Source organism: Lithobates pipiens, unplaced genomic scaffold, assembly GCF_037356315.1.
Source record: "Lithobates pipiens isolate NorthernLeopardFrog02 unplaced genomic scaffold, aLitPip1_a1.2 Scaffold_3, whole genome shotgun sequence".
NCBI lineage: Eukaryota > Metazoa > Chordata > Amphibia > Anura > Ranidae > Lithobates > Lithobates pipiens.
Genome location: NW_027507790.1, coordinates 89,155,518 through 89,181,449, shown reverse-complemented (window position 1 = coordinate 89,181,449; position 25,932 = coordinate 89,155,518).

Sequence of the window (25,932 nt, the reverse complement as noted above, 5' to 3'; positions counted from 1 at the left end):
TCGCTAGACTTGCCAGGCTTCACAAGTTTGTTGCACAATTGCAGCAAGTCCATATTGCATGACTCCAGATCAACTTTCTTTGCAAATGTAGCACTACCCCCAAAAGAGCTGCTGGATAGATTTGGGCTTACCGTTACCTTCTGTTTTACTCGCTCTAGGGGTGTCCCATGGTAGATGGCCCAGTAACTCGAAAGACTGACAACAGATCCACTTGAATGGATTTTATTTGCAAAAACATAGACAATGAACAGTTTCTTAAATTGGGATCAGAGGGTTGGAAAGGAAGTTCAGGTACTCTTAGTGTCAAAGTCAAAATGTTGAAGAACTTGCTTACTTTGACTGCATCCAGAGAATAGCCATTCACAACTGGATGTTCACTCAAGTTGGACAATCCCTCTCTCACAAGGCCTAGCAGCCAACAAGGTTCTTACTCAGGAACAAGTCTCTGTCACAGACGTTGTTGTAGAACACGTAGGGAAACTAAACTTGAAGAACACTCTTAGGATACCTGGATCTTTGAGCCAGCTTGGTGACATCCACGAGACCGGATTCTCTTGGGTATTCCAGCCCTTCCAGGCTCTTGCTAAGAAACCAACCCGTACGTGGTCTTCTTCTGAAGAGTCCTCCCCGGGAATGCTTGAAGTGACTGGGTCTCTCCCAAACCGGAGATGGCACCCAACCACCTTGGAATCCTTCTTTAGTTTCCTTGCCTCGGGCTAGCCAGCCCCGAGACAACAAGATTGGGTAGATCCGCACCCCAGGCCATAGCCTTTTTGGGGGCTGGTCAGGAGGACCAGGACCATGAAGTCAGTACATCATTCTGGACCGGAACCCCTACTACGTGATGTCCACATCTTAAATACCCTCTCCCAGAAAGAACACCACTCCCACTGGACGGACTCTGAGAGAGAGTGAGTTAAGCACCTAACCAGACCATAGTTCCATGCCTGCCAGAAGAGACAGTGCCCCCTGTGGCCAGGCTGAACATCTCACAGTCCAGTCAAACTGATGCTGAAGTTCACATGTAGACAATTGTACCCAAACCAAACTGCAGTTTAGGTATAACCTTAACTTTGAAAAACACATAGCGCGTGCTTTTTAGGAGCCGCCGCTACACAAACATTCTGCAAGTCTGTTGCAAGATTTGGTTCAGTTATGTTGTGCAATAGTCATCCCACCACAAGGGTCACTATGGCTGAATTTTCATGCTGTAGACTTGCAGATCTCTTGCTGGAGATCCATCACTGCAACTTTGTTCTTGCTAGAGACTTGGCATGTGAATTTGCTACAAATTGGAAAAGTGTCAACTAGAACTTGTGCTTCAAATGTTCTGCAAGTGTACACATTGCCAGTGAAAATGTGCAACAAGTTAACAGACTTACAATTCAACACTGCCAAAAACTTGTAGCAAGTTATCCTTGTTATCTGGGTGGCCTCACTGGATTATTAGTAGAAGCAGTCACACTGCTTTAACCATACAGCCACATGTATGGAGGAATTAAGTCTTCTTGCTCTCACTAGCAGCAGACTTGATGCACTACATCATCTTCAGGACACTCTCTAGCATCCCCTTTACTGACACCCATCCACTGACTCTTCTAGCTGAAGGGGGCGGCCCTCAATTGACATGCCCCAAAGACACAGATCTGTACTCACAGTAGGCAGAATCAGATCCTTCCTTCCAGTTAACTCTGCAGGACCTCTGGGTTCAGGTTCTCTCACTCTCTCTAGGCCCCAGGACTTTTGCACTCCTCTGCCAATGGCCAGGACTGTAACAAAGCATGTGCACTCATTTGTTAGGTCCCCTCCCACTGTCCAATATGCCTCCCTATTGGACCAGTGAGGGACAGTCAAACAAGCTGAGCTGCACCTGAGGACAATGAGCAGACCTAACCAATAGATCCTGCTCCCTGGTAGGCAGAGAGCACTCTAAGCCCTTGAACACACGGTCGGAGAATCTGTTGGAATGTGTCCTATTGGACCGTGTCGTTGGATAATCTGACTGTGTGTGGTATGCATCGGACTGATTCCGTCGGAATATCCGTCGGACCCAATTTTCCAACATGTTGGAAATATTTCCCGACCATCTGGTTCGATCGGACATACTCCGATCATGTGTAGAGAATTTTGATGCCACGCATGCTCAGATAAAATTCCTACATCAAAGCTATTGGCTACTAGCCTGAATGTAGTCCCATCGTAACGAAATTACGTCATCACATTCTGAATGATCGGATTTTTCGACAACTTAGTCCGACCCTGTGTATGCAACAGTTTCGGACAAAATCCGACGGATTTCGTTGTGGAAATCCAGTTCAACCACAAAAAAAAAAAAAAAAAATATATATATATATATATATATATATATCATACCAGCCCATATACCCAATTCTATACCCACAGTTGATCCAGAGGAAGGCAAAAAACCCCAGCAGAGCATGATCCAATTTGCTAAAGCAGAGGAAAAAAATCCTTCCTGATCCCCTGAGAGGCAATCAGATTTTCCCCGGATCAACTTTACCTATAAATGTTAGTACCCAGTTATATTATGTACACTTAGGAAATAATCCAGGCCTTTCTTAAAGCAATCCACTGAGCTGGCCATAACCACCTCTGCAGGGAGTCTATTCCACATTTTCACAGCTCTTACTGTGAAGAAACCTTTCCGTATTTGGAGATGAAATCTCTTTTCCTCTAGACATAAAGAGTGCCCCCTTGTCCTCTTTGTTGACTGTAAAGTGAATAACTCGACACCAAGTTCACTATATGGACCCCTTATATATTTGTACATGTTGATCATATCCCCCCTTAATCACCTCTTATCAAGAGTGAATAAATTCAGTTCCTCTAATCTTTCCTCATAGCTGAGTTCCTCCATGCCTCTTATCAGATTGGTTGCCCTTCTCTGCACTTTCTCCAGTTCCCCCGATATCCTTTTTGAGAACTGGTGCCCAAAACTGAACTGCATATTCCAGATGAGGTCTTACTAATGATTTGAACAGGGGCAAAAAGATATCTCTCTCTCTGGAGTCCATACCTCTCTTAATACAGGAAAGGACTTTGCTCGCTTTGGAAACCGCAGCTTGGCATTGCTTGCTATTATTGAGCTTATGATCTACCAAAACCCCCAGATCCTTCTCCACTATGGATTCCCCCAGTTGTACTCCCCCTAGCATGTATGATGCATGCATATTCTTAGCCCCCAAGTGCATAACTTTACATTTCTCAATTAAACCTCATCTGCCACATAGTCGCCCAATTAGACAGAGCATTGAGGTCGGCTTGTAAATTGGAGACATCTTGTAAGGACGTTATTCCACTGCATATCTTGGTGTCATCTGCAAAGACGGAAATGTTACTTTTGATCCCAGAGCCAATATCATTTATAAAGATGTTAAAAAGTAAGGGTCCCAGCACTGAACCTTGGGGTACACCACTGATAACCTCAGACCATTCAGAGTAAGAATCATTAACCACTACTCTCTGAATTCTGTCTTTTAGCCAGTTTTCTATCCATTTACAAACTGATATTTCCAAACCTGCAGACTTTACCTTACACATGAGCCGTATGTGGGGAACTGTATCGAACGCTTTTGCAAAATCCAAGTATATCACGTCTACCGCCACCCCTCTGTCCAAGGTTTTACTTACTACCTCATAAAAAGAAATCAGGTTTGTCTGACAACTTCTGTCTTTCATGAATCCATGCTGTCTGTTGCTTAAAATATTTTTTTCCTGCAAGAACTCATCTATGTGGTCTTTTATTAATCCCTCCAGTATCTTCCCAACTATAGAAGTTAAACTAACGGGTCTATAGTTACTTGGTAAAGACTTTGTTCCCTTTTTAAATATAGGCACCACATTGGCCCTGCGCCAATCCAGTGGTACTATTCCTGTCATTAATGAGTCCCTAAAAATTCGATACAATGGCTTTGAAATTACAGAGCTCAATTATTTTAGGATCCATGGGTGGATGCCATCAGGTCCAGGTGCTTTATCCACCTTTATTCTGTCTAAATATTTCTGGACCATATCACTTTTGAGCCATTGTGGATTTGGGGCTGCGTCACTACCACCCCCATTATGGACATGAGCTCCCCCATGCTCCTTTGTATACACAGAGCTGAAGAAAGTATTTAATAAGTTAGCCTTCTCTTTGTCCCCAGTCACCCACTCCAGATTACTTTGCAAAGGGCCTACATGCTCAGACCTTTTTACTATTAAAGTGGTGTTCCGGCCAAAGGTCTGTTTTTGTAACTTTATAAACTTGCAGCAGACCGTGGCCATCTTAGGTTTGGGCATCTGAAGCCAGACTGTATTTCTTCCTGGATCTCAGCCTTGCAAATCTCGCACATGCTCAGTGCTACACAAGCAGTGAAATAGGTTTCAGGTCGGTTTCCATAGCAACGGCAGTGTCAGAGGAAGTTGCCGCCCCTTAGCTATGCAAACCTCTCCTCCTCCCCCCAGGAACCAGGAAATATACTCCATTTAGAACAACAACAAAAAAACAAGCAACAAAAGGAAGGAGGCTTATAAATATACTAATTGTAAATTAAATAATTTGCTTCTGTGTAGATATATCTAGATAACAAGAGATATATCGCTTGTTATATATGTATCTTGTTATGTGTGTGTATGTATATATTTATATCTCTTGTTATATATGCATCTCGTGTGTGAGTGTGTATATATCTCTTGTTCTCTCGGTGTGTGTGTGTGTGTGTGTATATATCTACACCCAGCAGCTACTTTTTTTCTGTACAGCTTTTCATTAAAAAAAAAAGAAAAATAATCTCAGCAACAAAATGTATTTACTTGTACTGTTGGTGGATAATACTGACTGGTTCTTGTACTGCTGGCTGTTACTGGTGGCAGTTACTGCTGGTTGGCTCTGGTACTGGCATCCAAATCGCGGGTTCCCATGCATTAGTGTGGCAGAAAACAGAAGCTGTAGATAGCAGAGCGGATGCTTCCTGTCACAGGCGGGAGTACATTTGGTATCACTCCGCCTGTGAAGGATCTGGCGCTATACAGGAAGCATCGGCTCTGCTTCCTCCAATCCCCTGGCTGGCTGCAGAAAGGACAAGGAGGTGGGTGGAGCCTCCATGGTGCTCTCCTCCTATCCTCTGGCTGGCTGTAGAAGGGACAAGGAGGTGGGCGGAGCCCTCTGCCCTACTGACACCGCCCTCTGCCCTACTGACACCGCCCCCTGCCCTACTGACACCGTCCTCTGTCCTACTGACACCGTCCTCTTCTCTACTGACACTGCCCTACTGACACCGCCCACTGCCCTACTGACACCGTCCACTGCCCTACTGACACCGTCCTCTGCCCTACTGACACTGTCCTCTGCCGCTCTGGAATGTGTGCAGAGATCGTGCTGGAATGTGTGCAGAGATCGCGCTGGGACTGCAGCCAAGCTTGTAAGGTAAGTTTTTTCATTGTCTGGTTTTCAAAGTACCTCTCCTCCCCCCCACCATACACCCCTGCTTCCTCTAGTGACAGCTCCGTTCTTTGCGCTAATGCTCGGAGATGGCGGGTCGGGAACCCGCAATCTGGGCATGCTGACCCACCATCTCAGAGCAAGACATGTCAGGCCACATCAGAGTAGGGTTGCCACCTGTCCGGGTTTCACCAGGACAGTACGGGTTTTGAAACATGTGCCCGGGTCTCTGACCACCTGAGACCCGGGCCCATTATTCATTTCAGACCCGTCAGTGGCTCCCTTCCTGCACGGCCGTGTCTCCTCAATTTCGGGGTCCGCAGCGGCGTAGCGCTTATTAATTTCTGCTCCTGTTTAGCTGTCTGAGGCTCTGAGTACAGGACGGGAGTCGGGACACAGAGGCAGAGGCGGAGCCTCCATGGTGCTCTCCTCTAATCCCCTGGCTGGCTGCAGAAGGGACAAGGAGGTGGGCGGAGCCTCCATGGTGCTCTCCTCCAATCCTCTGGCTGGCTGTAGAAGGGACAAGGAGGTGGGCGGAGCCTCCCCATTCCCTGCCGCTCTGGAATTTGTGCAGAGATCGCGCTGGGACTGCAGCCAAGCTTGTAAGGTACGTTTTTTCATTGTCTGGTTTTCAAAGTACTCTCACCTCTCCTCCCCCCCACCATACACCCCTCCCCCCACCATACACTATACACACCCCTTCCCCACCATACACCCCCCTCCCCCCACCATACATTATACATACATCCCCTCCCCCACCATACACCCCCCTCCCCCCACCATACATTATACATACACCCCCCTCCCCCACCATACACTATACACACACCCCTCCCCCACCATACACCCCCCTCCCCCCACCATACATTATACATACACCCTCCTCCCCCCACCATACATTATACATACACCCCCCTCCCCCACCATACACCCCCCTCCCCCACCATACATTATACATACACCCCCCTCCCCCCACCATACACTATACACACACCCCTCTGCCCTACTGACACCGTCCTCTGCCCTACTGACACCGCCCTCTGCCCTACTGACACCGCCCTCTGCCCTACTAACACCGTCCTCTGCCCTACTGGCACCGCCCACTGCCCTACTGACACCGCCCACTGCCTACTGACACCATTTACTGCTCTACTGACACCATTTACTGCTCTACTGACCCTGTCCTCTGGTCTACTGACACCGTTTTCTGCCCTACTGACACCATTTACTGCCCTACTGACACCGTTTACTGCCCTACTGACACCGTCCTCTGCCCTACTGACACCGTCCACTGTCATACTGACACCATCCTCTGGTCTACTGACACCATTTTCTGCCCTACTGACACCGTCCACTGCTCTACTGACACCGTCCACTGCTCTACTGACACCGTCCACTGCTCTACTGACACCGTCCTCTGCTCTACTGACACCATTTACACACACCCCTCCCCCCACCATACACTATACATACACCCCCCTCCATACACTATCCATATATACAGTCCTCCCATATATACTGTTCTCCACTCCCCAGACAGCATCCATATATACAGTTCTCACCGGGTGACACCGTCCTCTGCCCTACTGACACCATTTACTGCTCTACTGACACCGTCCTCTGCCCTACTGACACCATTTACTGCCCTACTGACACCGTCCACTGCTCTACTGGCTGACAGTGTCCACTTTGAAGGTAAGCTATTTTCACTGACATTTCTTTTATTAATCAAATCATATTTTATGGGTACACTAAATGCATTTGTTTTATTTAATCATGCCCCTTTAAGTCCCCCCACTTTTAATGCAATTTGGCTATAGCAACTGTTCACTGTAGCACACTTCATTACTACTCTTTTTGGGTAACCCAAGGTATTTTACAATCTTATAGCGTGTACTACAAAAAAATTGCCATGTGCCGTGAAAATGTTCGGGTTTGGCTTGAAGAAAAGGTGGCAACCCTACATCAGAGGGTCAGCAGTTGGGCATCCCTGGATTAGGTCATTGAACCTATGTGTAAAAAAAAAAAAATATATATATATATATATATATATATATATATATATATATATATATATATATATATATATATATATATATATAATTAACCACTTCAGACCCAGAGCATTTTGCTGGTCAAAGACCGAACGACTTTTTGCGATTTGGCACTGCGTCGCTTTAACTGACAATTAAGTGGTCGTGCGACATGGCTCTCAAACAAAATTGGCATCCTATTTTTCGCACAAATAGAGCTTTTTTTTGGTGGTATTTGATCACCCCTGCGGTTTTTATTTTTTGCGCTATAAACAAAAATAGAGCGACAATTTTGAAAAAAATGCATTATTTTTTACTTTTTTTTGTAATAAATATCCCTCAAAATATATTTAAAAAAATGTTTTTTTTCGCTCAGTTTAGGCTGATACGTATTCTACATAATTTTTGGAAAAAAAAAATTCAAAAATAATCGATTTGTTTTGCACAAAAGTTATAGCGTTTACAAAATAGGGGATAGTTTTATGGCATTTTTATTTATATATATATTTTTTTACTAGTAATGGCGGCCATCAACAATTTTTATTGTGACTGCGACATTATGGTGGACACATTGGACATTTTTGGGACCATTGTCATTTATATAGCAATCACTGCTATATAAATGCAGTGATTCCTGTGTAAATGACACTGGTAACGAAGGGGTTAAGTGTTCCTAGGGGTGTGTTACTAACTGTGGGGGGGTTGGGCTTTAATTTAGTGAACATTGATCTCTGCTCCAATCACATGGAGCAGAGATCGACGTCACAAGTTGCTAGGCAGAACGGGGAGATGCCGTTTACAACGGCATTTCCTCGCTCAGCTGCCCCGTGAGGCGATCGCGGGTATACCCGTGGCGATCGAGTCCGCGGGACCTGCGACCGGACTCACGGGGGTCCCGACCAGCACACGAGCATGCCGCCGGCATCGCGCTCGCGATGGCAGGGCGGCAAATTTAAATGGACGTACAGGTACGCCCATTTGCCTGCTCGTGCCATTCTGCCGACGTACATCGGCGTACGCTGGTCAGGAACCGGTTCTGCATCTTTATCAAGAGTATATGTCAGTGTAATTGGGGAAAATAAAAGATTAACGTTTTTAGATACAACTTTTTTCATTATTTTGATAAATAAAGTGGAGAGAGCATCTGTCAAAAAAAAAAACAACACACTAAAATCTGTGTATATAGATATATATATATATAGATATATATATATATATATATAATTTTCACACACAATTTTAATTTAAATGTTTCTTAATACATTTTAATTATTCATCAGTTGTCGCCACACAATTCTGCGATAAATAGTGTGACCAGGTGCACAACAAAGACTAATGAATTTACACCAAAAAATATATCTCCACTCTCGAGAGATTTTTGTTTGCTTTCTTGTGTGATATAGAAATAATGTATATATTCTTATAGTAACGCGAGTGTGAGAGACCTTAGATATAATCTGACCTATAACCATATCTTAAAAAAAAAAAAAAACACCACACAAATGTATGAGACTATAGAATTTTATTTGTATGTTTATTTTATTCTGTACATTTGCATATTTAATTTTACAATATTTGTAAAAAGCCTTTTTATAATTAAAAGAGAGAGGAGAAGAAGGAGAGAGGCAGAGGGGGGGGGGGGGGGGGGGAGAGAGGCAGAGAGAGGGGGAGAGAGAGAGAGGCAGAGAGGGGGGAGAGAGAGAGAGGCAGAGGGGGGGAGAGAGAGAGGCGGGGGAGAGAGAGAGAGGCAGAGAGGGGGGAGAGAGATAGGCAGAGAGGGGGGGAGAGAGAGAGAGGCAGAGGGGGGGGAGAGAGAGAGAGGCAGAGAGGGGGGCAGAGAGAGAGGCAGAGGGGGGGAGAGGCAGAGGGGGGAGAGAGAGGCAGGGGGGAGAGAGAGAGAGGCGGGGGGAGAGAGAGAGGCAGAGGGGGGGAGAGAGGAGAGAGAGGCAGAGAGGGGGGAGAGAGAGAGGCATTGGGGGAGAGAGAGAGAGGCAGAGGGGGAGAGAGAGGCAGAGGGGGAGAGAGAGAGAGAGGCAGGGGGGAGAGAGAGAGAGGCGGGGGGAGAGAGAGAGAGGCAGGGGAGAGAGAGAGAGAGGCAGGGGGGAGAGAGAGAGACAGAGGGAAGAGAGAGGGAGAGAGAGACACACACACACGGAAGAGAGAGAGAGGAGAGAGAGAGAGGGGAGAGAGAGAGACACACACCCAGAGGAGAGAGAGAGAGAGGGGGGGGGGGAGAGACAGAGAGACAGACAGAGAGAGAGAGACAGAGAGCGAGAGAAAAAATATTATTGAGCTTAGAGTAGAGCAAGGAACCTTTTCATACTATTTTTTGTTTTCAAAATTCGCAAAATCATTTCGATCTTCAACCTAGAGATTTAAAACAAAAATTAAATTATACATTTAAAAAAAAAAATCTACACATTTGTTAATAAATTGCATTATTTTGTTCATTGCTTACCTGTAAATGGCGTAGACCAAGTAAAGATGAATTTCTACAGTCCTACAATAAAAAAAAAAAAAAAAAAAAATTGAATGACTATATTTCATCATTCTACGATAAAGGGTAGTGGGCAAGTTGAAAGGGGAGAACAGATGAGGGTGACGTGGGAAGAGGGGTATAGAGACATAAAATCTACCTGCACAGAACACATCCCCCCACCGCACATCTCCCCCCACACCTCCCCTGTCCCCCAGTACATCCCACGTCCCCCAAACCCAATGCCCCCCCACCGCACAGCTCACCTCACATGTCCCCCCACACCGCACATGTCCCCCAAGCCCAGCACATCTCACATGGCCCCCCACATGTACCTCCAATGCACAGCACATCTCCCATCCCCATGTTCCCCATCACAACACATCTCACCGCACATGCCCCCCCACAGCGCACATGTCCCATGTCCCCCATCACAGCACATGTCTCATGTCCCCCACCGCCCATGTCCCCCATCACAACACATACACACGACCCCCACCACACATGTCTCCCATCACAGCACACGTCCCCCCCACCGCACATGTGTCCCAACACACACACGCCCCCCCCCAATCACAGCACGTGTCCCAGCACACACACGCCCCCCCTTCCCCATCACAGCACATGTCCCAGCACACACACACGCCCCCCCTCCCCCAGCACAACACACGTCCCAGTACATGTCCCCCCCACAGCACACATCCCAGCACATGTTTCCCCCCACAGGACATGTCCCAGGACATGTTCCCCCACAGCACAGCACACGTCCCAGCACATGTTCCCCCCCCCTCACAGCACAGCACAAGTCCCAGCACATGTTCCCCCCCCACAGCACACGTCCCAGCACATGTTCCTCCCACAGCACAGCACACGTCCCAGCACATGTCCCCCCCCACAGCACAGCACATGTCCCAGCACATGTTCCCCCCCACAGCACAGCACATGTTCCCCCCCACAGCACACGTCCCAGCACATGTTCCCCACCCACAGCACAGGTCCCAGCACATGTCCCCCCCACCCCCCACAGCACAGGTCCCAGCACATGTCCCCCACCCCCACAGCATAGGTCCCAGCACATGTCCCCCCCCACAGGTCCCAGCACATGTCCCCCCCCACAGCACAGGTCCCAGCACATGACCCCCCCACAGCACAGGTCCCAGCACATGACCCCCCCACCCCCACAGCAAAGCACATCTGACAGGACAAAAAAACATCTCACCTCACAGCACATCACATCACATGTCCCCTCCCCACCGCAGGGCACAGACATAAAACATCTCATCTCACAGCACAGACAAAAAACATCTCACCTCACAGCACAGACAAAAACATCTCACCTCACAGCAAAGCAAAGCACATGTCCCCTCCCCTCCCCATAGCACAGCACCTATGTACTTACCGATGAGCAGTAGCTTCTTTCTTTATCTTCCAGGCGCTTGTTCTCTGCAATAATAATGATGATGATGATGCTGCTGCTATCCATGCTAGATATGCACTGGCAACAAAGGCCACATTGCCCTTATTTAAAATGGCGCCGGCCGGCGCTGCCTTGTATTGCGTCATTTCCGGTTTGGAAATCACGTGATACTACAGCCCAGCGGCCCCTAGTGCCTTCTGGGATTGATAAAAAACATCTCCCAGGAGGCATAGCGGACAGGGGATGACGCATTCAGGCCGCGGCCGGAAACAGGAAGCAAGACAACTATTAAAGATAAAACTGTGAGTTAAAAAAAAAATAATAATGATATGCCAAATCTGTTTAAGGGGCCAGAGAAGAAGGGGATGCAGGGCACTTGAAAAAGAGGGTGGAGCTCCACTTTAATATATTTGAAGAATTGTTTGGGGTTTGTCCTATCTTTTGCAATCTGTCTTTCATTTTGAATTTTTGCATCCTTGATTTCCTTTTTAAATATTCTGTTATATTCCTTGTAACATTTAAATTACACTGGCGTTCCTTCATTTTTATATTTTTTAAAAGCTCTTTTTTATAGTTTATAGCTTTTTTAACATCGGTTTTATTTTTAGCCTTTTAAACTTATTGTCCATGGGAATATACTTTGCCGTGAGATCACAAACCGTCTTTTTGAAGAATTCCCATTTCTGTTCTGTGCCCATTGATGCCGATATTCTCTCTCAGTCTCTTGCTCTCTTGCTCTCTTGAAATTAAGTGTTTTTATCTTTCCCGTATGTGATTTTTGCTTACAGCTAACATCAAATGAAATCATGTTATGGTCACTGCTACCCAGATGTTCCTTTATCTGAACATTAGTAATACGCTCTGCATGGTTTGAGATTACCAGGTCCAACCGAGTATTATTCCTAGTTGGGGCCTCAATAAACTGGACCATAAAATTGTCCTGTAATAGGTTTATACATTTTTGCCCTTTAACTGTCCCAGCAGTGCCATTACCCCAGTCAATTTCTGGGTAGTTAAAATCCCCCATTATTATCACTGTCCCAGCCCTTGCAGCCCTTTCGATCTGTGCAAGGAGCTGAGTCTCCACCTCCTCATTAACATTGGGTGGTCTATAACAAACTCCAATGATTAACTTTGAACTACGCACATCTGTATGCAGTTCCACCCATAATGCTTCGGACTCATCACACTCTGCGTCCACCAGGTCCTCTTTCTCACTCGCTTTGAGATCACTTCTCACATACAGACAGACCCCTCCACCTTTCCTTTTTACTCTGTCTTTCCGAAAGAGTGCATAGCCAGGAATATTAATAGCCCAGTCATGTGAGGAATGAAGCCAAGTTTCAGCAATACTGATTAAATCATAGCTCTCCTGATGCACCAGAGCTTCCAACTCGCCTATTTTGCTTGGCAGACTTCTGGCATTGGTGAACAAACATTTTAATGTATTAATATATTTTGACCGGTCAAATACTATCCTCTTGGGTGTTCCAAGATATACAACTAGGACTTGCTACTATATTTACCTTGGGTTTATGTGCTTTGGTTACCCCACCACTAATACCCCTAATATTACCCTCTGGAATATGCTCCACGCTGACTATCTCTATCCCTGAACCCTCCCCCTCATCGCCTAGTTTAAAAACCCCTCTAACTTTTTGGCCATCCTTAATCCCAGCTGATCTGCACCCTCCTCATTTAGGTGCAGTCCATCCCTTCTATAGTACCGGTTATCGACTGAGAAGTCGTCCCAGTCCTCCAGGAACCCAAGTCTTTCACATTAAATTATTTTCTGCTTTCTCTGACTCTGCTCACCAATTTGTCTTCTGGGAGCTGTGGAAAAATCCATGTCCATTATACAGGGGAAGGTTCCCAGTGTGCTCTTCTGTATACAGTGAGTATAGAAAAGAATTACCCCTTAATATAATTGCATTTTGTTGCTTTGCAGCCTGAAAGGAAGACAGACGCAGTTTCTGTTTTATACAGTTGTATTTACTCTGTGCAACTTATAACATCCAAGTGAAAGATATAACACCAACATGTCAGAAAAAAAATAAATAAATAATACTTCAAAAACATAATCACTGGATTGGGAAAAGGATTGCTCCCTCCTAAAAACGACTTGTAAACTTAATCAGATGTAGCTAATCACATTCCCATATGGCACGCAAAGCCACTTGACTTTCAACTGTGATCAGCTGTGGTCATTGTGATTAGTTCAGCATGAAAAGAGATTTCCTGGAGTATTTCAGTCCCTGGTAGTGCAACTGAAGCAGACAATCAACTATGTTAGGCAAAGTATTGTCAAAATGATCTCCGGAATAAAGATACGGATAGGCACAAGTCAGGAGATGGATAAAAACATTTTTTTAAGTCTTTATCAATGCCTAGAAGCACAGTAAAGTCTATTATTAAGAAGTGGAAGGTATTTAGTACAACACAGACCCTCGCTGGACCAGGACTTTGCTATAAACTAGATGAAAGAGCCAAGAATAAACTGGTCAGAGAGGCTAACAAGAGGCCTACAGCAACTCTGAATCAGTTGCAGCAATTTAAGACAAAGAGTGGTGATTGTGTGCATGTGGCAACAATATCACAAATGTGGCTTCTATGGGAGGGTTACAAAAATAATTCCTCAAGAAAGGCCACACACAGTCATGACTGAGCTTTGCCAAAACACACCTTGAAGATTCTGAGGCCACATGGAAAAAGGTGTTATGGTCAGATGAGACTAAAATTTAATTAGTTGGCCTCAACATCAAACGACATGTCTGGCGAAAATCCAATAACGCTCACCATCCAAATAACACCGTTCCTACAGTAAAGCATGGAGGTGGTAATATCCTCTGCAGCTAGAGATAATCACTATCTTCTCCCGGAAAAGAAGGCTTACCCTTCGCTTACAGCACATACGTAGATGTGCTACACAGTTATAGGTCTCGGCAAAGCCCTGCAGCACATCTGCATCTGTGTAGGGGGGGGGGGGGGGGGTCGGTTTCCACGTATGCACAAAGATGTAGCAGGTATGGAAAATTTTGATTCTAATGCCCCATACACACGGTCGGACTTTCCGATGGAAAATGTGAGATTGGAGCTTGTTGTCGGAAATTCCGACTGTGTATCAGCTCCATCGGACAGTTTCCATCGGAATTTCCGTCGCACAAAATTTGAGATCTGGTTCTCAAATTTTCCGACAACAAAATCCATTTGCGCAAATTACGATCATGTGCACACAATTCCGAAGCACAAAGTGCCACGCATGCTCAGAATCAGGGCCGGTGCTACCATTAGGCAAACTAGGCAGCCGCCTAGGGCGCACTGCTGCCTAGGGGGCCCGGCCATGGGTGTCCCTACGCTCTTCTCTCTGAAGCAAGCAACTGAGGCCGCGTACACACGGGCGGATTGTCTGCCCAACTAAGTTCGTCAGACAATCCGACAGACAGTCCGTTCAAAATTTGCATGAACGGACTTGACCACACACGATGAGCAGACAGTCCGCTGAAAGCGTGCGCGATGACGTCTACAGCACGTACGACGGGACTAGAAAAACGACGTCCTATACACTGCAATGCAACCTTCGGCCGTGTAAATCCTTTCTGAGCATGCGCCATACTTAGTCCGTCCAACTTGCCTACACACGAGCGGACTGTCCGCTGAAACCAAGTTTGGACGGACAAAACCAAGTTTGAACGGACTGTCTTACGGAAATTCCGTAAGACTTTGTTCGTCAGATTGTCCGCTGAAAAAGTCCGCTGAAGCCCACACACGAGCGGATTGTCCGCTGAAACACTGTTCAGCGGACTAAGTTGGACAGACAATCCGCCCGTGTGTACGCGGCCTGAGTCTCAACATCAGCAGGCAGCCACCGCTTCATTCGCACAGTGTCAAAGGCACAGCAGAGGCGGAGGACTGTGTTTGTGTCCTGACTCCCAAATGAATGAAAGCAAGCAAACATTCATTGATGGGCACTGGTGTGGCTGCATTTGATGGGCACTGGTGGGCTCCATTTGATGTTCACTTCATTAAATAGGTGGGGTATACATGGGCAGTGTAAAGGGGATGGAGTCAGGGGTGGAGCCGATGGGGGCGGCAAAATGAGGTTTTCGCCTAGGGTGCCAAAAATCCATGCACCAGCCCTGCTCGGAATCAAGCAGAAGAGTAGCACTGGCTATTGAACATTTTTTAGGCTCGTCGTACGTGTTATACGTCACCGCGTTCTTGACGTTCAGAATTTCCGACCAACTTTGTGTGACCATGTGTATGCAAGACAAGTTTTAGCCAACATCTGTCAGAAAAAAAACATGGTATTTTGTTGTTGGAATGTCCGATCGTGTGTACAGGGCATTAGAGTGTCTGCACATCTGTGGGAACCCCATGAGCCCTTCAGCACATGTGTGCAAATGCCAGAGAGTGTGAAAAAGCCCCTAGGAACCTGCAGAATGGTTGTGGTTGGGGCCGCAGTCACTTGAATAGGTTGCATTTGGCTATAATAATGTCTACCAAATGCAACTGGAATTTAACTTTTGACATGCCTGTAGAATGCGTACAACCCCATCCGACTGTTTTTGCAGCTTAAAATGGCTCGACCACCCTCACTGCAATGGTAAAAGATACTGAAATGTTACAACAATTGAGCCAGCCTCTTTTAGTTGGCAGATGCCGAAGTGAATGCTAATGTGAAGGCAAATAACTTCTGTGATCTCAGACCCAGGCAGTGGCTCCCGAAAGACAGCTGTTCTCCAAAGCAGAATGGTCACCCCCCCCCCCCTTGGAATCTGATAATGAGCCACTGAAATAACATATAGTCAGGCTAGTGCTGGCCATATACTAGCAGAATTTATTTTGAAATATTTCATTTTCAGAATTCGTATGATTTTGTAATGGTTAGCAATGCCAATTTTTTTCTTAAATGAGCAAAATTCTGTGAAAAATCATACATATTTCAATGCACATGGTCTAGGCACAAAAGAAACCTGTTTAACCACTTGCAGACCGGACCAATTTGCTGGTCAAAGACCAGACCCCTTTTTGCGATTCGACACTGCGTCACTTTAACTGACAATTGCGCGGTCGTGCGACGTGGCTCCCAAACAAAATTGACGTCCTTTTTTTCCCACAAATAGAGCTTTCTTTTGGTGGTATTTGATCACCCCTGCGGTTTTTATTTTTTGCGCTATAAACAAAAATAGAGCGACAATTTTGAAAAAAACGCATTATTTTTTACTTTTTGTTATAATAAATATCCCCCAAAAATATATAAAAAAACTTTTTTTTCCCTCAGTTTAGGCCGATACGTATTCTTCTACATATTTTTGGTAAAAAAAATCACAATAAGCGATTATTGATTGGTTTGCGCAAAAGTTATAGCGTTTACAAAATAGGGATAGTTTTATAGCATTTTTATTAATAATTTTTTATTATTTTTTTTTTACTAGTAATGGCGGCGATCAGCGATTTTTATTGTGACTGCGACATTGTGGGGGACCCATCGGACATTTTTGACACATTTTTGGGACCATTGTCATTTATACAGTAATCACTGCTATATAAATGCAGTGATTCCTGTGTAAATGACACTGGCAGTGAAAGGGTTAACCAGTGGGTGGCAGTGTAGGGGTTAAGTGTTCCTAGGGGTGTGTTACTAACTGTGGGGGGGTTGGGCTTTCATTTAGTGAACACTGATCTCTGCTCCAATCACATGGAGCAGAGATCAGCGTCACTAGTTGCTAGGCAGAATGGAAAAATGTTGTTTACACAGCATTTCCTCCATTCGGCCGCTCCGTGAGACGATCGCGGGGATGCCCGCGGCGATCGAGTCCGCGGGTTCCACGACCGGACTCACAGGGGTCCCAACCAGCGCGGGAGCACGCCGCCAGCGGCGCGCTCCCGATGGCAGGGCGGCATTGAATATTGGACGTACCTGTACGCCAATATGCCTGCCCGTGCCATTCTGTCGACGTACATCGTCGTGCGCTGGTCGGGAAGTGGTTAATATGTCTGAAGTTCCATTCAAGGGCTTTCAAATGAAATCAGTTCACTCAGCTATAATAAGGCTTACCTGTAGGCAAAAAGAATATCTCCTAAACCTTTCATACCTTTCATATCAATATCTCCTAAACCTTAAACCTAGACATTCCACTTGAGCCGCTGACTTCAGTGGCGCATGCGCTCTGAGGATTCTCGGCTGAAAGTACCTTGCCGGTGTTCTGCCGTATAGTGTCCGGCCATCAAATAGTGTCCGGGCCGTACTGCGCATGCGCACTACGGAGCAGACGAAGCTTCGGAAAACTTCCGAAGCTGAACGGCGCCTGCGCCGTGAGTGGAGGTGGTAGCCTCACTATCCAAGCGGACATAGGGTTGTGAATATTAGAGGGCCCCTCGCGGGCGAGCTTCGCTCGCCACGCTTCAGGCTCGGCTCTTTTTTATTCCTACTCTATGTCCACTTGGATAGTGGGGATAGAACCTGGACTCACGGCGCAGGCGCCGTTCATCCTCGGCAATTTTCGGAATCTGTGTCGCTGTGTACTGCGCATGCGTTATATGACAAGACACCGGAAAGAAGTCTCTCGCGCGCATGCGTGGGAGTGACGACATCACGGCTGCGGCCACTCACAGCACCGGAGCCGTGATACCCGAAAGACAGGCTGAGGAAAAATGTCAGCTCCCTCGGCGTGGACCGGGTGAGATACCGACGTCTCATTCTAAGGTAAGTATTTCATAATGAGCTAGTTCATTTTTCTTTTTCCCTTACAGGTGTAGAAAAAAGTGTCGGTGTAGTCAGCGGGTTTACTACCGCTTTAAAGTATATGTAAATCCTAATAATGACTTTTAAAAAAAGTCTGAACTATTTAAAAACAAGTACTGCATTATGGCCACTAGATCATGCTAATGATCATACAAATAGTTCTATAACACAGAATATGGTAAATTTTATTGGAGCTGTGTGAATGTGTGTCACATTCATTAAACAAACTTTTTATACATAGATCCAGGGCTTTTTTTCAGCGGGAATGTGGGGGAACGCAGTTCCGGCACCTCCTGCACTGAATGTATGTAATCGCAAAGGGTGCTGGGGTGTGCTGGGGGGCTGGGAGTTCTATTGTATCTATCTATTGTTGATGGGAGGAATCTACTGTTGAGGGAAGGGTCTATTGTTATTGGCTGCTGGAGGGTCTATTGATGCTGGCTGCTGGGGGATCTATCGTTGCTAGGGACTAGTGATGGCCGAACGGTTCGCCCGGCGGTCGTTTCGCGGCGAATTTCCGACTTTCGCCGTCCGCGGGTTCGAACGCCTTTTTCCGTCGTTCGCCCCGGCGGACTTACGTGTTTAATGTATACAAGAACTTTAACCTTTCGTGACACGTTTATCATGTGTTACAGGACAACCAATTGAGACATGACAGCTCATGGACACTTGGACATTCCCCCTAACCTATAAATACACCCGATCCGGTGGCCATTTTACATTCTTTCTTCTGTCACTGTAGGGAAAGGATCCTGTGTGGAGTAGGGACAGAGAAAACGCTAGCTATTTGGTACACAAAAGTTCTTTTCAGGACTGGTATAGGTGTTAGGTCAGCAGCCTGAGTTTCTTTTGTCAGTTTAGATAAAGGGACAGAGCGCTGTATGCTGCTATTTTAGGGACAGCTCAGCCAGATTAGTCTTTCTTCATCATCATCATCATCATCATCATTAGCTGTTACTATCAGGTCCACAAAAGAGCTGTTCCAGCTAATCGTTCCAGCCTACTCTTTTTTGCCAATTTGTATAGGGACAGGCAGGAAGCAGTGTGTCAGGCAGTGAGGATAATTTTAAAGACTTGCTGTTACTATTAGTTCCACAAAGGTTCTTTTCAGGACTGGTATCAGTGGTACGGTAATAGGCTTGTACACGTATAATATTCTTTCTTCCAAATATAGAAAGAATATTATACTTGACTGCTGCCCTTCTGCTGCAGTCTGCTAATCATTCACAACTCACTTGTTCCACAAAGCTCTTTATCAGGACTGGTAACTTGGTCTGTCTAGGGTGCTACGGTACATAGGCTTGGGTGCGGTACAGTCTGCTGTTCTGTAAGGACCGCTATCGGTCCACAATACATAGGGTTGCCGTGCACTACTGCTGACCGCTGCCCTATACTGCAGCAGTCCTTCATTGGTATAGGGACTGACGTACAGTCTGCTAATCACTAACACACAACCTGCTTGGTCCACAAAAGTTCTTATAAGGACTGGTAACTTGGTATAGGGTGCTACGGTACATAGGCCTGAGTGCGTTACAGTCTGCTGTTCTGTAAGGACCGCTATCGGTCCACAATACATAGGGTTGCCGTGCACTACTGCTGACCGCTGCCCTATACTGCAGCAGTCCTTCAGCGGTATAGGGACTGACGCACAGTCTGCTAAACACTAACACACAACCTGCTTGGTCCACAAAAGTTTTTATAAGGACTGGTAACTTGGTATAGGGTGCTACGGTACATAGGCCTGAGTGCAGTACAGTCTGCTGTTCTGTAAGGACCGCTATCGGTCCACAATACATAGGGTTGCCGTGCACTACTGCTGACCGCTGCCCTATACTGCAGCAGTCCTTCATTGGTATAGGGACTGACGTACAGTCTGCTAATCACTAACACACAACCTGCTTGGTCCACAAAAGTTCTTATAAGGACTGGTAACTTGGTATAGGGTGCTACGGTACATAGGCCTGAGTGCGTTACAGTCTGCTGTTCTGTAAGGACCGCTATCGGTCCACAATACATAGGGTTGACGTGCACCACTGCTGACCGCTGCCCTATACTGCAGCAGTCCTTCAGCGGTATAGGGACTGACGTACAGTCTGCTAAACACTAATACACAACCTGCTTGGTCCACAAAAGTTCTTATAAGGACTGGTAACTTGGTATAGGGTGCTACGGTACATAGGCTTGAGTGCGGTACAGTCTGCTGTTCTGTAAGGACCGCTATCGGTCCACAATAGATAGGGTTGACGTGCACCACTGCTGACCGCTGCCCTATACTGCAGCAGTCCTTCAGCGGTATAGGGACTGACGCACAGTCTGCTAAACACTAACACACAACCTGCTTGGTCCACAAAAGTTTTTATAAGGACTGGTAACTTGGTATAGGGTGCTACGGTACATAGGCCTGAGTGCGTTACAGTCTGCTGTTCTGTAAGGACCGCTATCGGTCCACAATACATAGGGTTGCCGTGCACTACTGCTGACCGCTGCCCTATACTGCAGCAGTCCTTCATTGGTATAGGGACTGACGTACAGTCTGCTAATCACTAACACACAACCTGCTTGGTCCACAAAAGTTCTTATAAGGACTGGTAACTTGGTATAGGGTGCTACGGTACATAGGCCTGAGTGCGTTACAGTCTGCTGTTCTGTAAGGACCGCTATCGGTCCACAATACATAGGGTTGACGTGCACCACTGCTGACCGCTGCCCTATACTGCAGCAGTCCTTCATTGGTATAGGGACTGACGTACAGTCTGCTAATCACTAACACACAACCTGCTTGGTCCACAAAAGTTCTTATAAGGACTGGTAACTTGGTATAGGGTGCTACGGTACATAGGCCTGAGTGCGTTACAGTCTGCTGTTCTGTAAGGACCGCTATCGGTCCACAATACATAGGGTTGACGTGCACCACTGCTGACCGCTGCCCTATACTGCAGCAGTCCTTCAGCGGTATAGGGACTGACGCACAGTCTGCTAAACACTAACACACAACCTGCTTGGTCCACAAAAGTTTTTATAAGGACTGGTAACTTGGTATAGGGTGCTACGGTACATAGGCCTGAGTGCAGTACAGTCTGCTGTTCTGTAAGGACCGCTATCGGTCCACAATACATAGGGTTGCCGTGCACTACTGCTGACCGCTGCCCTATACTGCAGCAGTCCTTCATTGGTATAGGGACTGACGTACAGTCTGCTAATCACTAACACACAACCTGCTTGGTCCACAAAAGTTCTTATAAGGACTGGTAACTTGGTATAGGGTGCTACGGTACATAGGCTTGAGTGCGGTACAGTCTGCTGTTCTGTAAGGACCGCTATCGGTCCACAATAGATAGGGTTGACGTGCACCACTGCTGACCGCTGCCCTATACTGCAGCAGTCCTTCAGCGGTATAGGGACTGACGTACAGTCTGCTAAACACTAATACACAACCTGCTTGGTCCACAAAAGTTCTTATAAGGACTGGTAACTTGGTATAGGGTGCTACGGTACATAGGCTTGAGTGCGGTACAGTCTGCTGTTCTGTAAGGACCGCTATCGGTCCACAATACATAGGGTTGCCGTGCACTACTGCTGACCGCTGCCCTATACTGCAGCAGTCCTTCATTGGTATAGGGACTGACGTACAGTCTGCTAATCACTAACACACAACCTGCTTGTTCCACAAAAGTTCTTATAAGGACTGGTAACTTGGTATAGGGTGCTACGGTACATAGGCTTGAGTGCGGTACAGTCTGCTGTTCTGTAAGGACCGCTATCGGTCCACAATAGATAGGGTTGACGTGCACCACTGCTGACCGCTGCCCTATACTGCAGCAGTCCTTCAGCGGTATAGGGACTGACGTACAGTCTGCTAAACACTAATACACAACCTGCTTGGTCCACAAAAGTTCTTATAAGGACTGGTAACTTGGTATAGGGTGCTACGGTACATAGGCTTGAGTGCGGTACAGTCTGCTGTTCTGTAAGGACCGCTATCGGTCCACAATAGATAGGGTTGACGTGCACCACTGCTGACCGCTGCCCTATACTGCAGCAGTCCTTCAGCGGTATAGGGACTGACGTACAGTCTGCTAAACACTAATACACAACCTGCTTGGTCCACAAAAGTTCTTATAAGGACTGGTAACTTGGTATAGGGTGCTACGGTACATAGGCTTGAGTGCGGTACAGTCTGCTGTTCTGTAAGGACCGCTATCGGTCCACAATAGATAGGGTTGACGTGCACCACTGCTGACCGCTCACCTATACTGCAGCAGTCCTTCAGCGGTATAGGGACTAAGAGTTTTGTCACAGGGTCATTTAAAAAATGACATGCAGAGGAAGAGGCAGGCCCTTCCGCAGGGGTGGTAGGGGTAGGGCAGGAGCAACAGGCTTGAGCCAAAGTGGGAAGTTGCAGAAGGTGCGTTCAATTACTTTAAAGGATGCACCAGACTTGGTTGAGTGGCTCGCTCAGCCTTACTCTTCTGCACCCTCCTCATCCTCTCGATCTGCACCCTCTTCTTCACTCTCTGCTATGTGCACCCCCAAAGACACTACCACCAACAACACGACCACCACCACCACCACCACATACCTTCCGCTTGAGTCACTGGAATTATTTTCCGATCCATATCAAGAGGACATTTCTGATGCGCAGCCACTCTTGGTATTGGATCAGGAAGAGGAGGTAGCAACAAGCGCTACTCAGCAGTCTGACGCCAGTACCCAGATCAGCCCAAGGAGGAGGTTGGTCCCCGGTGTTGCTGCCTACTCTACTTATAGCGGTGGGGAAGGTGACGTTGATGATGACGTGTCTAGTGATGTCACGTGGGTGCCCACAAGAGAGGAAGAGGAGGGGAGTTCAGAGGGAGATATGGACCAGCAGATAGGGAGGAGAAGCAGCAATGACTTACATTGCACAGCAGGGACAAAGCAGACTGCAAATGTATCAGGAGCGAGTCATCGACCATGTACGGTCACATCTGGCGCTCCCAGGACACCGGCACATGGCTCCGCAGTGTGGGCTTTTTTTAACGTGTCCGCTGCTGACAATAGCGTTGCCATCTGCAATCTTTGCAGTCAACGCGTTAGTCGCGGTAAGCCCAATACTCACCTAGGGACGACCGCCTTAAGAAGGCACATGAGCAGCCATCACCGAGCCCAGTGGGAGCAACGGAACACACAAAGCCACACTGCAGGCTCTCACCGTCCAGCCTCGTCTTCTACTTCTCCTTCTCCTCTCTCCTCACAATTGTCCTCCACTCCACCTTCCATCACGCCAAGCTCACATTTTTCTGCAAAAAGGCAGGCTTCCGTGGGCCTAATGTTTGAGCGTAAAAAAATGATGACGCCGGATAACCCTCTTGCCCAACGGTTGGCGGCTGGCTTGTCAGAACTCATAGCCCGCCAACTACTGCCATATAAACTGGTGGACTCGGAGGCCTTTCGCAAATTTGTGGCCATTGGAACACCACAATGGAAGGTCCCAGGAAGGAAGTATTTCTCAGAGAAGGGCATCCCAGAGCTATATGGCCATGTTCAGCGGCAAGTGAATGTATCTCTGGCACACAGTGTCGGTGCCAAGATACATCTGACCACAGACACGTGGTCTAGCAAACACGGGCAGGGAAGGTATATCAGTTTTACTGCCCACTGGGTGAACCTTCTGACGGCCGTCAAGCATGTAACCCGTGGCACCCGTGTAGATTTGGTTTTACCGCCACGGATTGCATGCAGGCCTGACTCTTCTTCTCCTCCTCCTACTCCATCCTCCTCCCTCTCCTCCTCAGCTGCCTCCTCCTTTTCCGCTGCTAGCGTCTCTTCCACTGCACCGCCCAAGCTCCCCAGAACCTATTCCACATGCCAGGTGAGACGTTGCCATGCCGTGCTGCGTCTGTTGTGCCTGGAAGCAAAGAGCCACACTGGCCCGGCACTCCTTTCAGCTTTGCGTTCACAGGCAGATGAGTGGCTAACACCGCTCAATTTGACAGTTGGTAAAGTGGTGTGTGACAACGGTGCCAATCTGCTTAGCGCATTGAAACAGGGCAAAATCACGCACGTGCCGTGCATGGCACACGTCTTAAACTTGGTCGTGCAGCGATTCCTTGTCAAATACCCTGGGGTCCAGGACATCTTGCGGCAGGCAAGGAAAATCTCGGCCCATTTCAGAAGATCTTACACGGCCATGGCTCGCCTTGCTGACATTCAGCGGCGACACCATCTGCCGGTCAGACGTCTTATTTGCGATTGCCCGACGCGATGGAACTCAACCTTCTATATGCTTGATAGGCTGCTCCAGCAGAAACGTGCAGTTAACGTCTACCTGTATGAACTCTGCGAAAGAAACGGTTCTGGGGAGCTGGGTTTTTTTTCACCGCGCCAGTGGCTGCTCATGCGCGACACATGCAGACTTCTGCGGCCATTTGAGGAGATCACCAAACTGGTCAGTCGCAGCCATGGCGCCATCAGTGACATGGTACCTTATGCCTTCTTTCTGGAGCGTGCATTGCGTCGTGTCATTGATCAGGCTGTGGAGGAGCAGGAGCGGGAAGATGAGGAAGTCGCAATGCTGGATGAATTCCCAGGGGGGGCTACTCTATCTGAGACAAGTCAACAACAGGAGTCTGATGAGGAGTCAGAGGAGGATGGTGCCGGGGCGGATGAGCAGGAGCAAGAAGAGCATGCTTTAAACCTTTCTGGGATCCCTGTTGTGCGAGGATGGGGAGAGGAGAATGAAGAGGACGACATTATCCTGGATGATGAGCAGGAGCCAGGCCACCACACCGCTTCCACTTTAGTGCAAATGGGGGCCTTCATGCTCCAGTGTTTTAATAGGGACCCCCGTATAAAAAGCATGAGGGTCAAGGACCAGTACTGGGTGGCAACGTACTTAGACCCCCGGTACAAACACAAAATGGCGGAAATGTTACCGCCGTCGCAGAGGGCTGTCAGAATGCAGCACTTCCAGGCCTTGCTTCGAGAAATGCTGCATTCTGCTTTTGCGTGCGCTGGCAGAGGAGCAATTCCCACTCCCAGAGAAGGATTTGCGGGTACCAATCCAACAGCGCCTGCAAGAAGAGGCCGGTTTGAAGATGTGTTGGTGACTTCGGATATGAGGTCATTCTTTCAGCCGACCCATCGACAGGTGTCATCCGGATCCAGCATCAGGGAACGCCTAGACCGTCAGGTGTCCGACTACATTGGGTTAACGGCCGATGTGGACGCTCTGAGGAGTGATGAACCCCTAGACTACTGGGTGGGCAGGCTTGACCTCTGGCCAGAGCTTGCCCAATTTGCAATCGAACTGTTGGCTTGCCCCTCATCCAGTGTCCTGTCCGAAAGGACGTTCAGCGCAGCAGGGGGGATTGTGACCGATAAGCGTACTCGCCTAGCTCACCACAGTGTTAACTACCTCACATTTCTAAAAATGAATGAGGCATGGATCTCGGAGGAATTCAACACATGTGATCAGTAGACCATGTATATGTCTATAAACAATTTTTGGAATCAAGCACACAGACCTTCTTAATTCATTTGGCTCACTTCCCTGACCCAAAAAAGCACACCGTACTATATGCCCCTACCCTCCTCTTTGAAGAGGTTGAGCGGTGTCATATTTCTACTGGGGCTGCTTATTATGAGGGGTTCCCACCATCCCTGTGCTGTGCTGACTTCCTCCTGGGTGTTCTTATTATGAGGGGCTCCCACCATCCCTGTGCTGTGCTGACTTCCTCCTGGGGGTTCTTATTATGAGGGGATCACACCATCCCTGTGCTGTGCTGACTTCCTCCTGGGGCTGCTTACGGTGCTGCTGTCAGCGCTGTATGTCACGGA